Source organism: Achroia grisella, unplaced genomic scaffold (assembly GCF_030625045.1).
Source record: "Achroia grisella isolate CSIRO2021 unplaced genomic scaffold, CSIRO_AGI_Agris_v1 utg592, whole genome shotgun sequence".
Classification (NCBI taxonomy): domain Eukaryota; kingdom Metazoa; phylum Arthropoda; class Insecta; order Lepidoptera; family Pyralidae; genus Achroia; species Achroia grisella.
The window spans coordinates 1370139-1383383 of NW_026712955.1; the positions used below are offsets into that span (position 1 = coordinate 1370139).

Genomic DNA, 13245 nt, shown 5'->3' on the forward strand with positions numbered 1-13245 from the left:
ATATTCTTAATTAAGAAAGAGACAAAAAACATTTTTTTCTAGTCATTGTTATGGAACACTAGTTGATTAAGAGATTATAGTTTTCATAAATAAGGGAGGTATATATATAAAAGGGATTATGTTTGGAATTGTAGATAGATTACAACAGTACAAACAGACCAATGCGTCAAAGAATTACATGTAAAAATATGGAATCCTCTCTATATATACAATATTCGTAATACTTTCGTTTACTTTGGCTTGCACAATATTGTCTATCGTTTAGGTATTTGAGGTGCGCGTGAGACAGAAGATCGACTCGATCTCTGTCTATTATAGAGAACATGTCTTTCATTACTTCTCTTTCTAACACTAAGGTCTTATGACTTCTTGGTTGGTATTTATTACAATGAGTTGTAGTTTTTAAGGTCGTAAGATCAAACGTGGTCGATACCAAAAACCAGTAAGTTAATATTTATTTTTGTAATTGTACAAGCCCATTTGAAAACAATAAGAGCTGAGTTTCTTGTCAGTTCTTAACTCGAAATCATTTCGACGGTAGATTTATCATATAAGAGTCCGCAATAGACCTACATGAATAAAGATATTTTGAATTTGATTCATGTTTAATCTGCTTTAGTCGCGTACCTCAAAAATATCCTTTCACTATTCACAGACGATATTAACTAACTGATCGTTTTTATATAAATTTTACATCTTTCAAATGATCGCTGATTAATACCGGCTGTTCTACAATGTATAACAAAAATATATGTGTAGCTGTAAAGGTGTATCCACAGCTACAAAATATGACAAAAAATACCATAGGTCATTAGGCGCAGTCAGTTAAATTGTATCTGTGGACACATGTTTAGTTTTCATTATTATTTGTAACACCAGTCGAATATAAAAGTCTTGTACTCTGGTACAATTATTAAGCATTCCTAAATACATCAAAAATTATTGAATTGCGAAAACTAGATAATAACCTTATGATTCCTAATATAAGATTGACATTTGAATACTGGATATGTGAAAGTAAAAAGTCATAATAAAATATGACCTTATGATTAATAGTATAAGATTGAAATTTGATTACAGCAAATTTATAGAAAGTAAGTTTACAATAACCTCAATATGGTTATTTTTTTTTATACAGAATATTTTGTAGGATTTATTAATAATATTTTCTACAATGTCTAATGTATAGAATAAAAATATTATTTCTCTTTATTCGTGCATAATAATAACGTGTGGTGTGCGATATAAACAACAATATACTAATATGTATCACCTGTACTGCGAACATATATTAAATATATAATAATACTGTAAACGCAGAAGATTGTGAATGTAGATGGATAGATGTTTGTTAATCTTTCACTCAGAAACTACTGAATGGACTTTAATGAAACTTTACAATAATATAGCTTATACATCAGAATAACACTATACAAATAATGGGGAAATTGACGCGGATAAAACCGCCGGCACAGCTAGTCTTAAATATATATCAAATTCTTTTTTTTGTATTCACTATCTTATGTTCAATCCAGCTGAACTCTTTTTTCAAACTCGAACTTTAAATAGAATAAGAACAATAATATATACAGTTACCTATACATTTCAATGAATTATTGAATTCAATTTCAATTGCTAGAATTACCCAACTGACAACTAAAAAACAGTCTTATTATAATAATAATATATATAATAATTAATTATTTTCTAGAACATTTCAAAATTCTGTTTACATTAAACATAGTTTCCGCAGTACAGTGATACTCATAGATAATCTATAAGCAGTTTTTTGTCTATAGTGTCAATGAAACTGCAGTTTTACATTGTCTATGGTGTTAATTAAACTGTGCCGTAACAGCTACACATACAATTTTGCACGTTTCGAGTTGCATCGATCGACTAGTCGTGTCGTAACTAACTTAACACTAAATTGTACTTTCGTGCGTCCAACCATACTGTTACTACATTATACGATGAGATGGTATTGTGCTATCATAAAATTATATAAAACTATGAAATGTCCCGTATCGACTTGCGCTTGTAATTCTATTTATTTCCAAATATATCAAACGTATTAATAAATGGTCTAATAATATGTAATGAACTAATAGTGGTCGAAATATGACCATAATTAACTTAACATTCATAAGATCATAGACAAAAATAATATTCTTAATTTGACCATAGACTTGAACAATAAACAAAAGAGTATATATGTGTCAAATACATGGTAATGCGTGTAATGTTTTTTTAACTAAAGTAATGTATTTTTATTGGATAATTTAATAAAAAATAATAGCATTCTGTACTCCTCCTCTATATAAGTATAAGTGTGTGAAATTTCATACTCCTCCATCCGCGTAGGTTTTAGTAAAATCGGTACAATATTTATGTTTCGCGTATTAATAGATACATAAGTAAATTTTTAATAAAGTGACAGATCAGTAATAATTATGATTTATTATTTGTTTCCATGTTTCTTATGAATGCATCAGTTTACGTTTTAAAACTTGACTTAGGTTAGAAAAATACGATATGTATATTTTGGCACAAAAAGCAAAACTCTGAATTTGCAAATGTAATCAATAACATAATGAAATTTAACGCAAATTAATATGTCTAAATATGTATAGAGATTTCGATATAATTACATTATAAGAACAATTCATTATACTCTCTCTCATAAGAAATACTACGAGTAATGTAATAAAAAAAAATACCATCAAAAGTCGACACGAGAACTCGAACTAAACCTACTAATACGATGTCATAATGGAAAACATGTCAATACTATTTACATAAACGAATAAATAATCTGAAAATACATCTAATTTTACAACTATTTAAATATCTACATGTTTGTCTGTATGTTATAATTAGTTCTAAGGCAAGTACGGACGACAAAAGGTGTCTCGAAGACTGAAATTTACATCTAAGTGTCGTATTCATTATTGTTACGCCATAATACTGTTCGTTTAACGGATTCCGTAGCAAATACTTATAACAAAACAACCAAAATGTATGAATTTCCAATCCTAATGTTTAAACTTTAACACACATACTTAATATAATATTTTCGTGGAGAAGGTGAAAGAAAGAAAAAAAAATTCTAAAACTAAACGCAAAAGGTCCATGCGACTTAATGGTCTATGGAAAGCAAGAGCGTAATATTAAAAAAAAATTGTTTGTCTGAACATGATTGGTATATAGCTGGAATGGGAAACACGCTGATGTTAAGTGGCAAGTCATCGGATATTGATATATTGACTCACTACACGCCTTGCTTTACTCGATCGTATATATATATATCTAAAAATGGTGAGAAATTAATTAAATTATGCGTGGTACTGAAGTCCAAGTTTCCTTTGGAATAAATCTTGTAAAACTTAATCTTGTTGCCTAACAGCAAAAATATAATGGTCTTTTTCACGTAGATAACTTTCTAGAAAGATAAACTCGTATCTAGCCAATTAAAGTAGTAAAACTTAAAAACAGGAATCACGACATCTATTGGTTGTTTTGTTAAACTGACTCGCTACGGAGACGTCACATTTTAGAAATAACATAAATTATAAATTAGAAAGCAATAATGAAGTAATAGCATCATTTTTAAACAAAATATGGCGGTAACTCGTTCAACACATGATCCACACGAAATAAAAAATAGGCGGAGTGTCAACAATAGAATACATCAGAGAAATCATGGAATTTCATGCTCCGACACGTAAATACACTAATGAATAAATTAAGTAATTCAAAATAAGGTTTGGCACTAATCTAATACTTATACTATCTGCCAATAACAAATGCATGGGTTTTATACTTCGAAATGCGAGGGTGATCGGCCGCGTCAAGATTCAATTTGAAAAATTTTATATATTGATTAATTTTTTTATACTTTACAAATAGCATGTATATAACTTTTATAGACGGAAGCTATGCATTACCGATATCAAGGTAAAAGGTATTCTATTAATAATCGAGCTAAGATTGTAATTTCTTTGTATTAAAACCTGATTTATGAATCAACGCGACGCGGTAATTAACGCATTCTATTGAGATCGCGCGCACGTGACACCCCTGGTGCTTTAGGCGTCCATAGGCTACGGTAACCATTTACCATCAGATGGGCCGTATGCTTGTTTGCCACCATAGTAGTATAAGAAAAAAAAAAGATCATATTATTATTAAAAAAAAAAATTAAAGTCTATGAAGCACGACATTTATTCTTCAAATTGAACATTCGACGCGGCATGTCGCCCGTGTTAAAACAAAATGGCGTCGGGGTCGAGTAGCCAATCACAATCGACAACGCGAGTGCGTGCTCGAAAGGTGGACCAACAGCGCGGAGCGGACCAACAACGCAATACAGGATTACTAAGGCGGAGTCAACCAACAACGCAAGTCAACTCGCGATGTATTACTGTCCAATGCGAATTAACCCGTCGAGCTCCACCTACACCAGTCATCAGCATACGATCAAATTGACAACGCTAAACGAACCATACCACTAATTGAATCGACAACGCGTGGCGGTATAACGTGCGAGATGGACCGAGAATAGGCAGATTGGCATTACGTGTGGATGAACAAGGTAAGGCAGACCGACAGCGCCGGTGGAGCGCGGCGCAGTTCAAGGCAGGTCCCTGGAGGCGTCCACGGCGCGCGTGAGGCAGCGACTCACCAGCTCCAGCTTGCTGAGGTACGCCGCCGCCACTTCACCGCGGGGCGAACTGTCCGACATACCAACTATATCATGTATTATTTATTTCAAATATTTTTTTTTTTAATAATTGTGTGTGTACTTTGTGTGAGAACAAACTACCAACTAACTAGCACTAATTTATTAGAGTCCAAATTCAGATTAAAGAATGCATAACTATTATTCAGTTGTGTAGTAAATACATAGTAACAGGTGATTTTAGGCTTATTTTTGGGTATATTTTGTATTTTATTGTCAAATAATTAAGCCAAAGTACTTATGCAAACATTTTATTTATTTTGGAACGCAACAATATCAACAAAAAGTAACAAAAAGAGTTTCTAAAACAAAATTTTATTAGACAGGCCATTATTTATACAAGTAAGACAGCATGGCGAACAAACCTCAATATGAACGGCTCCTCATGAGGCGTGCTTGCGCTGTACGGTGACCGTCGTGTGAACTCGCCAACTGTATTTTAACAAATATTAATAATCATACCATTTAAAATATAGATATACATTTATATTTATATTATATATTTTCTCTATTAACACATATATAATTTTTTATCTCAATAATATCTAACTTATTAAATTGCATCGTCTTACTACCTCTGATCAACGCGACCATGAGAATGCGATTAGGCATTAAGTTCGCCATGTATACAATTTTGTGTGCAAAATAATAAATAAATTAATATACTGGATATTTTTTATTCAAGTTTTGAGGAAATTAGAGGATATACTAATCCTCTAATATATAAGCGTATAAAGTAGGAACATTATGTTTTTAGTGGGTCCAAGTGGGTAGAATCCCACACGCCCTCGTCAACCCTCTGACGGGGATGCCCTTTTGGAAATTTTCTACCGGACAATAAAAACATATTAGAGACCTATGGGCCAGGGTGGGAGGTTGAGCCGCAGCTCGTGCTTGAGAAGTCTCACCTGTGGGCGATGGTGGGAGGTTGAGCCGCAGCTCGTGCTTGAGAAGTCTTACCTGTGGGCGAGGGTGGGAGGTTGAGCCGCAGCTCGTGCTTGAGATGTCTCACCTGTGGGCGAGGGTGGGAGGTTGAGCCGCAGCTCGTGCTTGAGAAGTCTCACCTGTGGGCGAGGGTGGGAGGTTGAGCCGCAGCTCGTGCTTGACAAGTCTCACCTGTGGGCGAGGGTGGGAGGTTGAGCCGCAGCTCGTGCTTGACAAGTCTCACCTGTGGGCGAGGGTGGGAGGTTGAGCCGCAGCTCGTGCTTGACAAGTCTCACCTGTGGGCGAGGGTGGGAGGTTGAGCCGCAGCTCGTGCTTGACAAGTCTCACCTGTGGGCGAGGGTGGGAGGTTGAGCTGCAGCTCGTGCTTGAGAAGTCTTACCTGTGGGCGAGGGTGGGAGGTTGAGCCGCAGCTCGTGCTTGAGATGTCTCACCTGTGGGCGAGGGTGGGAGGTTGAGCCGCAGCTCGTGCTTGAGAAGTCTCACCTGTGGGCGATGGTGGGAGGTTGAGCCGCAGCTCGTGCTTGAGAAGTCTCACCTGTGGGCGATGGTGGGAGGTTGAGCCGCAGCTCGTGCTTGAGAAGTCTCACCTGTGGGCGATGGTGGGAGGTTGAGCCGCAGCTCGTGCTTGAGATGTCTCACCTGTGGGCGAGGGTGGGAGGTTGAGCCGCAGCTCGTGTTTGAGAAGTCTCCGCGAGCCCGTTGCTGGTCCTACTCCGGCTGCGACGGAGGCAGCCCCTCGCTGCTGGAACGCCGCTGGAGAATTTGACGCGAACGGACCTGCACTGCGACGCGACCACCACTATTATTTACTAGCTGAACGCGGGACTTTACTTAATAATTTCGTTTGCGACCCAATTAAATAAAACTAATACTAAATATGACGGGAGATATACTTTAACTATACAGACAAAAATATTTTTATAAAGGTGTTTTCTTGTAATAAAGAAAAAAAAAAAAAAAGGTATTACTTTTTTTATAACAAGGAAAAAAAGGTATTTTCTTGAAATAAAGAAAAGAAGGTATTAATTTTTTTTCTTTATTACAAGAAAATATCTTAATAAAAATATTTTTGTCTGGATTCACTCTGGGATGTCATGAGAATCATATTGTGATAATGCATATTGTACGTAATAAAGAGAAACAAAATTCAAAAGTAAATCCCCACACCAAGCTCAGTTGCATAATAATACGAGGCTTGGCATAATAATAGCATCTCCTCTTATGAGCAAAGACCAATTAGACCAATCCAACAGCTGATCATTAATGAATTATGATATATTGTACATGGACATTGTTTAAAAAATATAGCAATATTGTTTGTCGTAAATTATAAAACAACTAGCTTTTACCAGCTGCTTCGCTCGCGTTAATTTATCCCCTTAGGGTTGGCATTTATCAAAATGCTCTCTTAGGGGATGCCTACGTCATAGTAACTTTATGCATGCAAAGTCTCAGCCCGATCGGTTTAAAATTGACAAAGTTTCATACAAACTTTCATCCCCTATTTTATCCCCTTGGGGGTAGAATTAATCAAAATCCTTTCTTAGCGGATGCCTTCATCATAACATCTATCTGCATGCCAAATTTCAGCCCGTTTGGTGGTTTGAGCTGTGCGTTGATAGATCACTATGTCAGTCACCTTTGTGTTATATATATTTAGATATTTGAGACGTAATATCAAACACGACTCGCCCGTTCCGTTTGCAGGCTGTTCGTATACTACCTTTTAGTCACTGTTAATGGGCAGTCATCTTGTGTATTATTCTCAAAAACCGAAAATGATAACAGTAGTGATGGAATGGGCGCGTAAGATACTCACGTGGCGGGCGTGGCGAAGGTGGTGAATGTGGTGGAGGTGGTGGCGGTGGGCGGTCGCTGCAGCAGCGCGGCGGAGGCGATCGCTCGCGCTTGACGCCGGCGCCGCACCAGGAACTCCATGCGGATCACTATCACTATTGCAGTCGCCACACACCTGACAAAGCACGTCATTACTTACAACTTGCCGAGGTTTTGTCTAGAGACTACAGCATGAATTTTCAAGAAGGGTATATTATGATTCCTTAGAGCATGGATTTTTCAAGATAGGTCTATTAATGTTCTTTAGGGGGCGACAATGCGCATGTGACACCCCTGGTGATTCAGGTGTCCATATGCCACTATAACCTTTTACCATCAGATGGACCACAAGCTAGCAATCATAGTAGTATAAAAATAGTTTGTATACGACTTGACCATTCTAGCTGGTGTCTAATGTCACTGATGAGTGCTGTGTCACTGATAATTCACGAGTATGACGCTATATACATGTACTGCATTACGTACAAATATCACGACCATTCATTGTTACTGCAGAAGATTAGACAGTATATCTAACAGAATCCGTAATTTCACTGCACTATTCCTCTCTTCAAAGTTCGATGATGTCCGTAGTGCTGTTCAAATCTATAGTCAAGGGTATAACTTATCATCAGTCGGGTGGTAAGCTTCTATTAATATCCAGTACTCACTTGAACCGTTTCTTCCCATGACTTTTCTCCACCGTCCTCGAGGACGGTAGCCGCAGCTTATTCTCCAGCTCCGCGTACCCGGACAGCACCCGCTGCAGGTACCTCTTCTGCCACACCAGCGCCTTCCGACAACTCTCCAAACGGAGGCACCGGCCGTGGAGGTACCGTATCTGTTGGAGAGACACATCATTAATACAAAAAAGTTTTATCAAGTCAAATTCTTATTTTCCTACTTAATTTAATTCACGTAATTTTGGACTCGTGGAGCTAAATATAAAACCTAAAAAAAAAAACATACTGATATTATAGAGTATATAGTATATGTAGTAAAATCTATTTACAAAAATCACCTCAAACAAATGTTTATTATATAAAAATAATTATTGTTCGGAACCCCGATTCGTCTTGGCAAAATCTGCATTCCGAATAAACAGTACACATAATATATAAATATAAAATAAAATTACAATGCAAACCTGTTTAAACTACTTTAATATTTTTGCGAAAAGATTAGTTTAATTATTGATAATGTAAATATTTTAGTTTAATCTGTTTAAATTAATATATTTTTTGTTGCAAAACTGTTTCAATTAAGAAATTAAAAAAAAAGATTAATTCATCGATAATATTTTTGTATTATCTGCTTAAATTAACATATTTTTTTCTATTACAGTGGCTGAGATTGACAAAGGTAGTATTTTAACGATTCTTTATATTTATAGAGATTTCACAATATATACCTCGTTAATATTATTTCTTCATTAACTCGTTAGAGATAAACCTCATTCAATTATTCTTCATTCATTAAATTTATCATTTCAAAAACAGAATGCGGTTTAGACATCTCCACCAAACATACTGTGTCTTGTCACAGTGACAGATGTAATATAGTATTTATATGTACAGCCGGCGAATTTATTGTGAGCAATATCAAAAATCCCAGCGTATACGATGAGAGCACAGTGAGATAACCAGGAGACATGGACCCACCGAAAAACGAGCCGCCCAAGCTCCCCGATATGGTGTAAGTGGTCTTACGTTTGTTTCCCCAATTTAGAAGCAGTGTCACTAAACCATTATTAATTTCGAGCTAAAATGAAACATTGCATGAGTTTTAAAAATAAACAATAATTTAATTAATTTTGTTATTGAGTAAAATGTTGAAATGCGAATGTTGAGATGGATGTGTGGTGTGACAAGAATGGATAACATAAAGAATGAAAATGAATACATTAGAGGAAGTATGAAAGTGGCGCCGGTGTCGGAGAGATTAAAGAGTAATCGTCTGTCGTGGTATGGGCATGTAATGCGTAGGAATGAAGATAATATTTTAAGGAAGATGTTACATATTAATGTTATAAAGGCAGAGGAAGGCCGAAAAAGAGATGGATGGACTGCGTGAGAGATGATATGGTAAGAAAGGGAGATATAACGAGATGACAGATGACTGCCAACAGGGATGAATGGAAGAGAAAAACATTACGCCGACCACAAATAAATGGGATAAGGAAGAAGCAGATGATGATGATATGGTCTAACGTCGTATCGTCAATTCGGAAGCAATGCATCGCTAAACCATTATGAACTTCGAGCTAAATTTGCACTGCAATGGTTTTCTATCTTATTAAAAAAATATGTATAATTTAATCAATTTTTTTATTGAGTAAAATGGGTAAATATTTGGAAATAGATTTCAAAATCCACTCTAAAGATCCTTTAGTATTTTTTGCGTGAAAGAATAACAAACATTCATCTGTACAATCAAACTTTCGCTTTATAATATTAATAAGACATTTATAGTATTACTTAACGAGCTTGCTTACCTGATGGTAATCTTCTACCATCAGATGAGTCAAGCAAGCAATTTTTTGTATCGGCCTGGGTTATTTCTACTTATATTACGTATGTATTTCCAAAAATAGTCTGTATGTATACGTATCAGTTATTTAATACTCATAACATAAGCTCAGCTTAGCTTGGGACTAGATGGCGCTGTGTGAATTGTCTTGAGATATTATTATTACAGCATGTGCGGTGATCATCCATCCATAACGAAAACGGAGTTGAACGGAGTTGTGCGCGACTTACAACTCGACATCAAAGATACGATCAAGAAAGACAAGCCCAGCGTACCGAATCATATATCGTACGCGAGAATATCGCCCACGGTATGGAATTTTCTACCTTTCTATATATATATAAAAAATAATTTAAGTTTAGTGTTAGTTAAGTTAACTCGAGAACGGCTGAACCGATTTGGCTAATCTTAGTCTTGAAATATTCGTGGAAGTCCAGGGAAGGTTTAAACGGTGATAAAATATGAAGAAATTGCATGGAGAAGAATTTGTATTCACACACTTAAACTTAAATTGTAAGTAAGAATAAATTATTTAAAAGAGCAACACACAAGTTTCTTGCTTGTTCTTCTTGTGACGAGACAGCATTCCGAATGAGCGGTAGATTAAAAAAAATGTTATGACTATTCAAAAGTGCTTCAATGTAAGTTTTGAATATATTATATTAGTATTTGAATAAATGATTTTCTATTCTATTCTAATAGTAAAAGTAACAATTTTATTTTCCCATACAAATTGTCAAACAGAGTGCGTTTAGAATGTATTGCGTAACTAAACTTCTAAACTCCTTTAATTCTGAGGCGGAATGGAGTTTGCGGAATTAGCGAGTGTTTGTATATTATTGGGTTACTTAAAATACAGTTTTCTACTTAGTTCAGATACCAGGGAATAATGTAAAATGTAAATATAGGATGAAATATAAAAAAAAATATTAGTTTTTTACACAGACGTATCGTATGTATAAGTTAACTTTAACGTGAATAAAATTTTTATCCATCTATCTATCTATCTATAAGTTGTTGATTCCATATGTGTATGTTATAAATCCATACAAAAATTATATTAAGTGTTTAACCTTTTCACGACTAAACGGCTGGACCGTTTCAATTTTTGACATGAATTAGAGTAGTGACTTTTATTGTAAGGACTAGTGATTTTTAACGTTTATTTATATATACGCATAAATAATGTATATGTAAATGAGTATCGACTGCAGTCGTCTCGTACGGAGCGGTCTGAGCGGGCTGAGCGGGCTGAGCGGTCTGAGCAGTTGGAGCGGTGTGAGCGGTGGGAGAGGAGGCGGGCAGCGTCGGAGCATGCGGTGCGGGGCGCGGGGGTGGCGGGGGGCGGCGGGGGGACCGCCGCGCTCCTACGAGGTACTTCACCGTTGTATTCACTGCATCCCTCAACTATTAGGTACCTTTACACGACACGTGCCGTGTAAAGGGCCAGCGCCCGCAATCGTAACCGACTGCATTATGCTATTTTGAATGAAATCTACTTAAATTTACTTACTCTGAATTACTACAAGGCGTTAAAACAAGCTAAAGGATGCGAGAATCCACGCACGCACGTGGTCTCTCTGTTTATATTTACGAGAACATTCTTTCCTGCTTGAAAACAGATTCGCACGTGAACTACCTTACGTGTAAAAGTATCTATGTAAAATGAGTAGATGCTCACTAAAATGTCCAGATATGTGGCGGCGTGGTGGGCCGGGTCATTGGGCTCCCTAAAATATGGTCGAGCGCAGTGATGGCTGGCTCATCCGTCATACTCGTGAACGAGTGCTGCTTGTAGGGACTGGTCTGCTCTTATCACTACGACTGATTTAATCTTATTGTGTTGTTATATTTGAGCCTAAATAAATTAGTGCTGGTTGGTAGTTTGTATTTACACGTTTCGACTTGTAAAATGTGAACTTACAAGGATTGTTTAAAAGAGCAACACACAAGTTTCTTGCTTATTCTTCTTGTGATGAGACAGCTTTCCGAATAAGCGGTAGATTTAAAAATGTTGACTATTCAAATGTACTTAAATTAAGTTTATTTGAATAAATGATTTTCTATTCTATAACTAAATACAAGCATATAATCTAAACTGTGTTGGGTTCCGTATATTATAAATGTGTTGCAGCTGCACTGGGCAGCTTCCGCTGGCCGCCGTACTTGGTGTGCGCGTGGGTGGTGGTGTTGGTGGTCACCCACGCACTACATTGCGCCGCGGCACTACTCGACCGCACGCTACCACCGCTCAGGTGACCTACCACCCTATCACCACTACCTAATACATTTCATTATATTTCTCTGCATCTCCACCATACACGTAAAATGCTGACAAACAAACAAACAATCAATCGAATCTTACCTCTTTATAATGCATACCAATATATACTATCTATACATATAAATAAAATTGGAGTGTATGTTTGTAATATTGAAATAGAGTGACTTCTGATCCGCATTGAATCAAGAATATCTCATGATATCTCTATATTATAATAACTAGCTACTCGCCCCGGCTTCGCTCGGGTGTACATGTATTATATATAAACCATTCTCTAGAATTATTCTAAGTATTAAAAAAAACCGCTTCAAAATCCGTTGCGTAGTTTTAAAGATTTAAGCATACATAGGGACGGACAGACAGCGACTTTGTTTTATACTATGTAATGCTGATATCTCAGGATAATTTCACACAGCAACATCTAGTCCCAATATATAAGTATAAGCAGATTGTGTTGTGGGTACTAAACAACTGATATATTATTTTACATAGGTACATTTTTGTTTTGTAAATACATAGTAAAAACACAGACGCATACCAAAAATAATACCAACAATTACAAATGTTTGTACCGTGCGAGGTATCGAACCCGCGATGTGCGAAAATCGATGTGCAAAACCGCTAGCACCGAAGCCGTCAATATATTAACTTATTTCCTTTCTGTCAATTACAAAGCTATTTTAAAAACAATCATTTAAATTTTGTTAATAAATATGTTTATTGTTTTTCCTAGTTGTTATTTCACTACCACTACCAATCTATCGACTACAATAAAACAATATGTACTCTAATACATTTATTCTCTACACTTTTAGAAACTTCTGCCAGTACTTCCGCATGTGGACCGAAGAGTCGTGGAGGACGGAAACGGATCTGAACCACCGGATCTACCCCATAGGGCTCGCCTGCG

The 13245-nt window shown here is 36.3% G+C and overlaps 1 pseudogene; it reads right to left on the bottom strand.

Moving 5' to 3' along the window:
* Positions 1 to 4486: 4486 nt before the first annotated feature.
* LOC131848800 (myosin heavy chain, cardiac muscle isoform-like) overlaps positions 4487 to 13245 on the bottom strand; it is a 35654-nt pseudogene continuing 26895 nt past the window's right edge.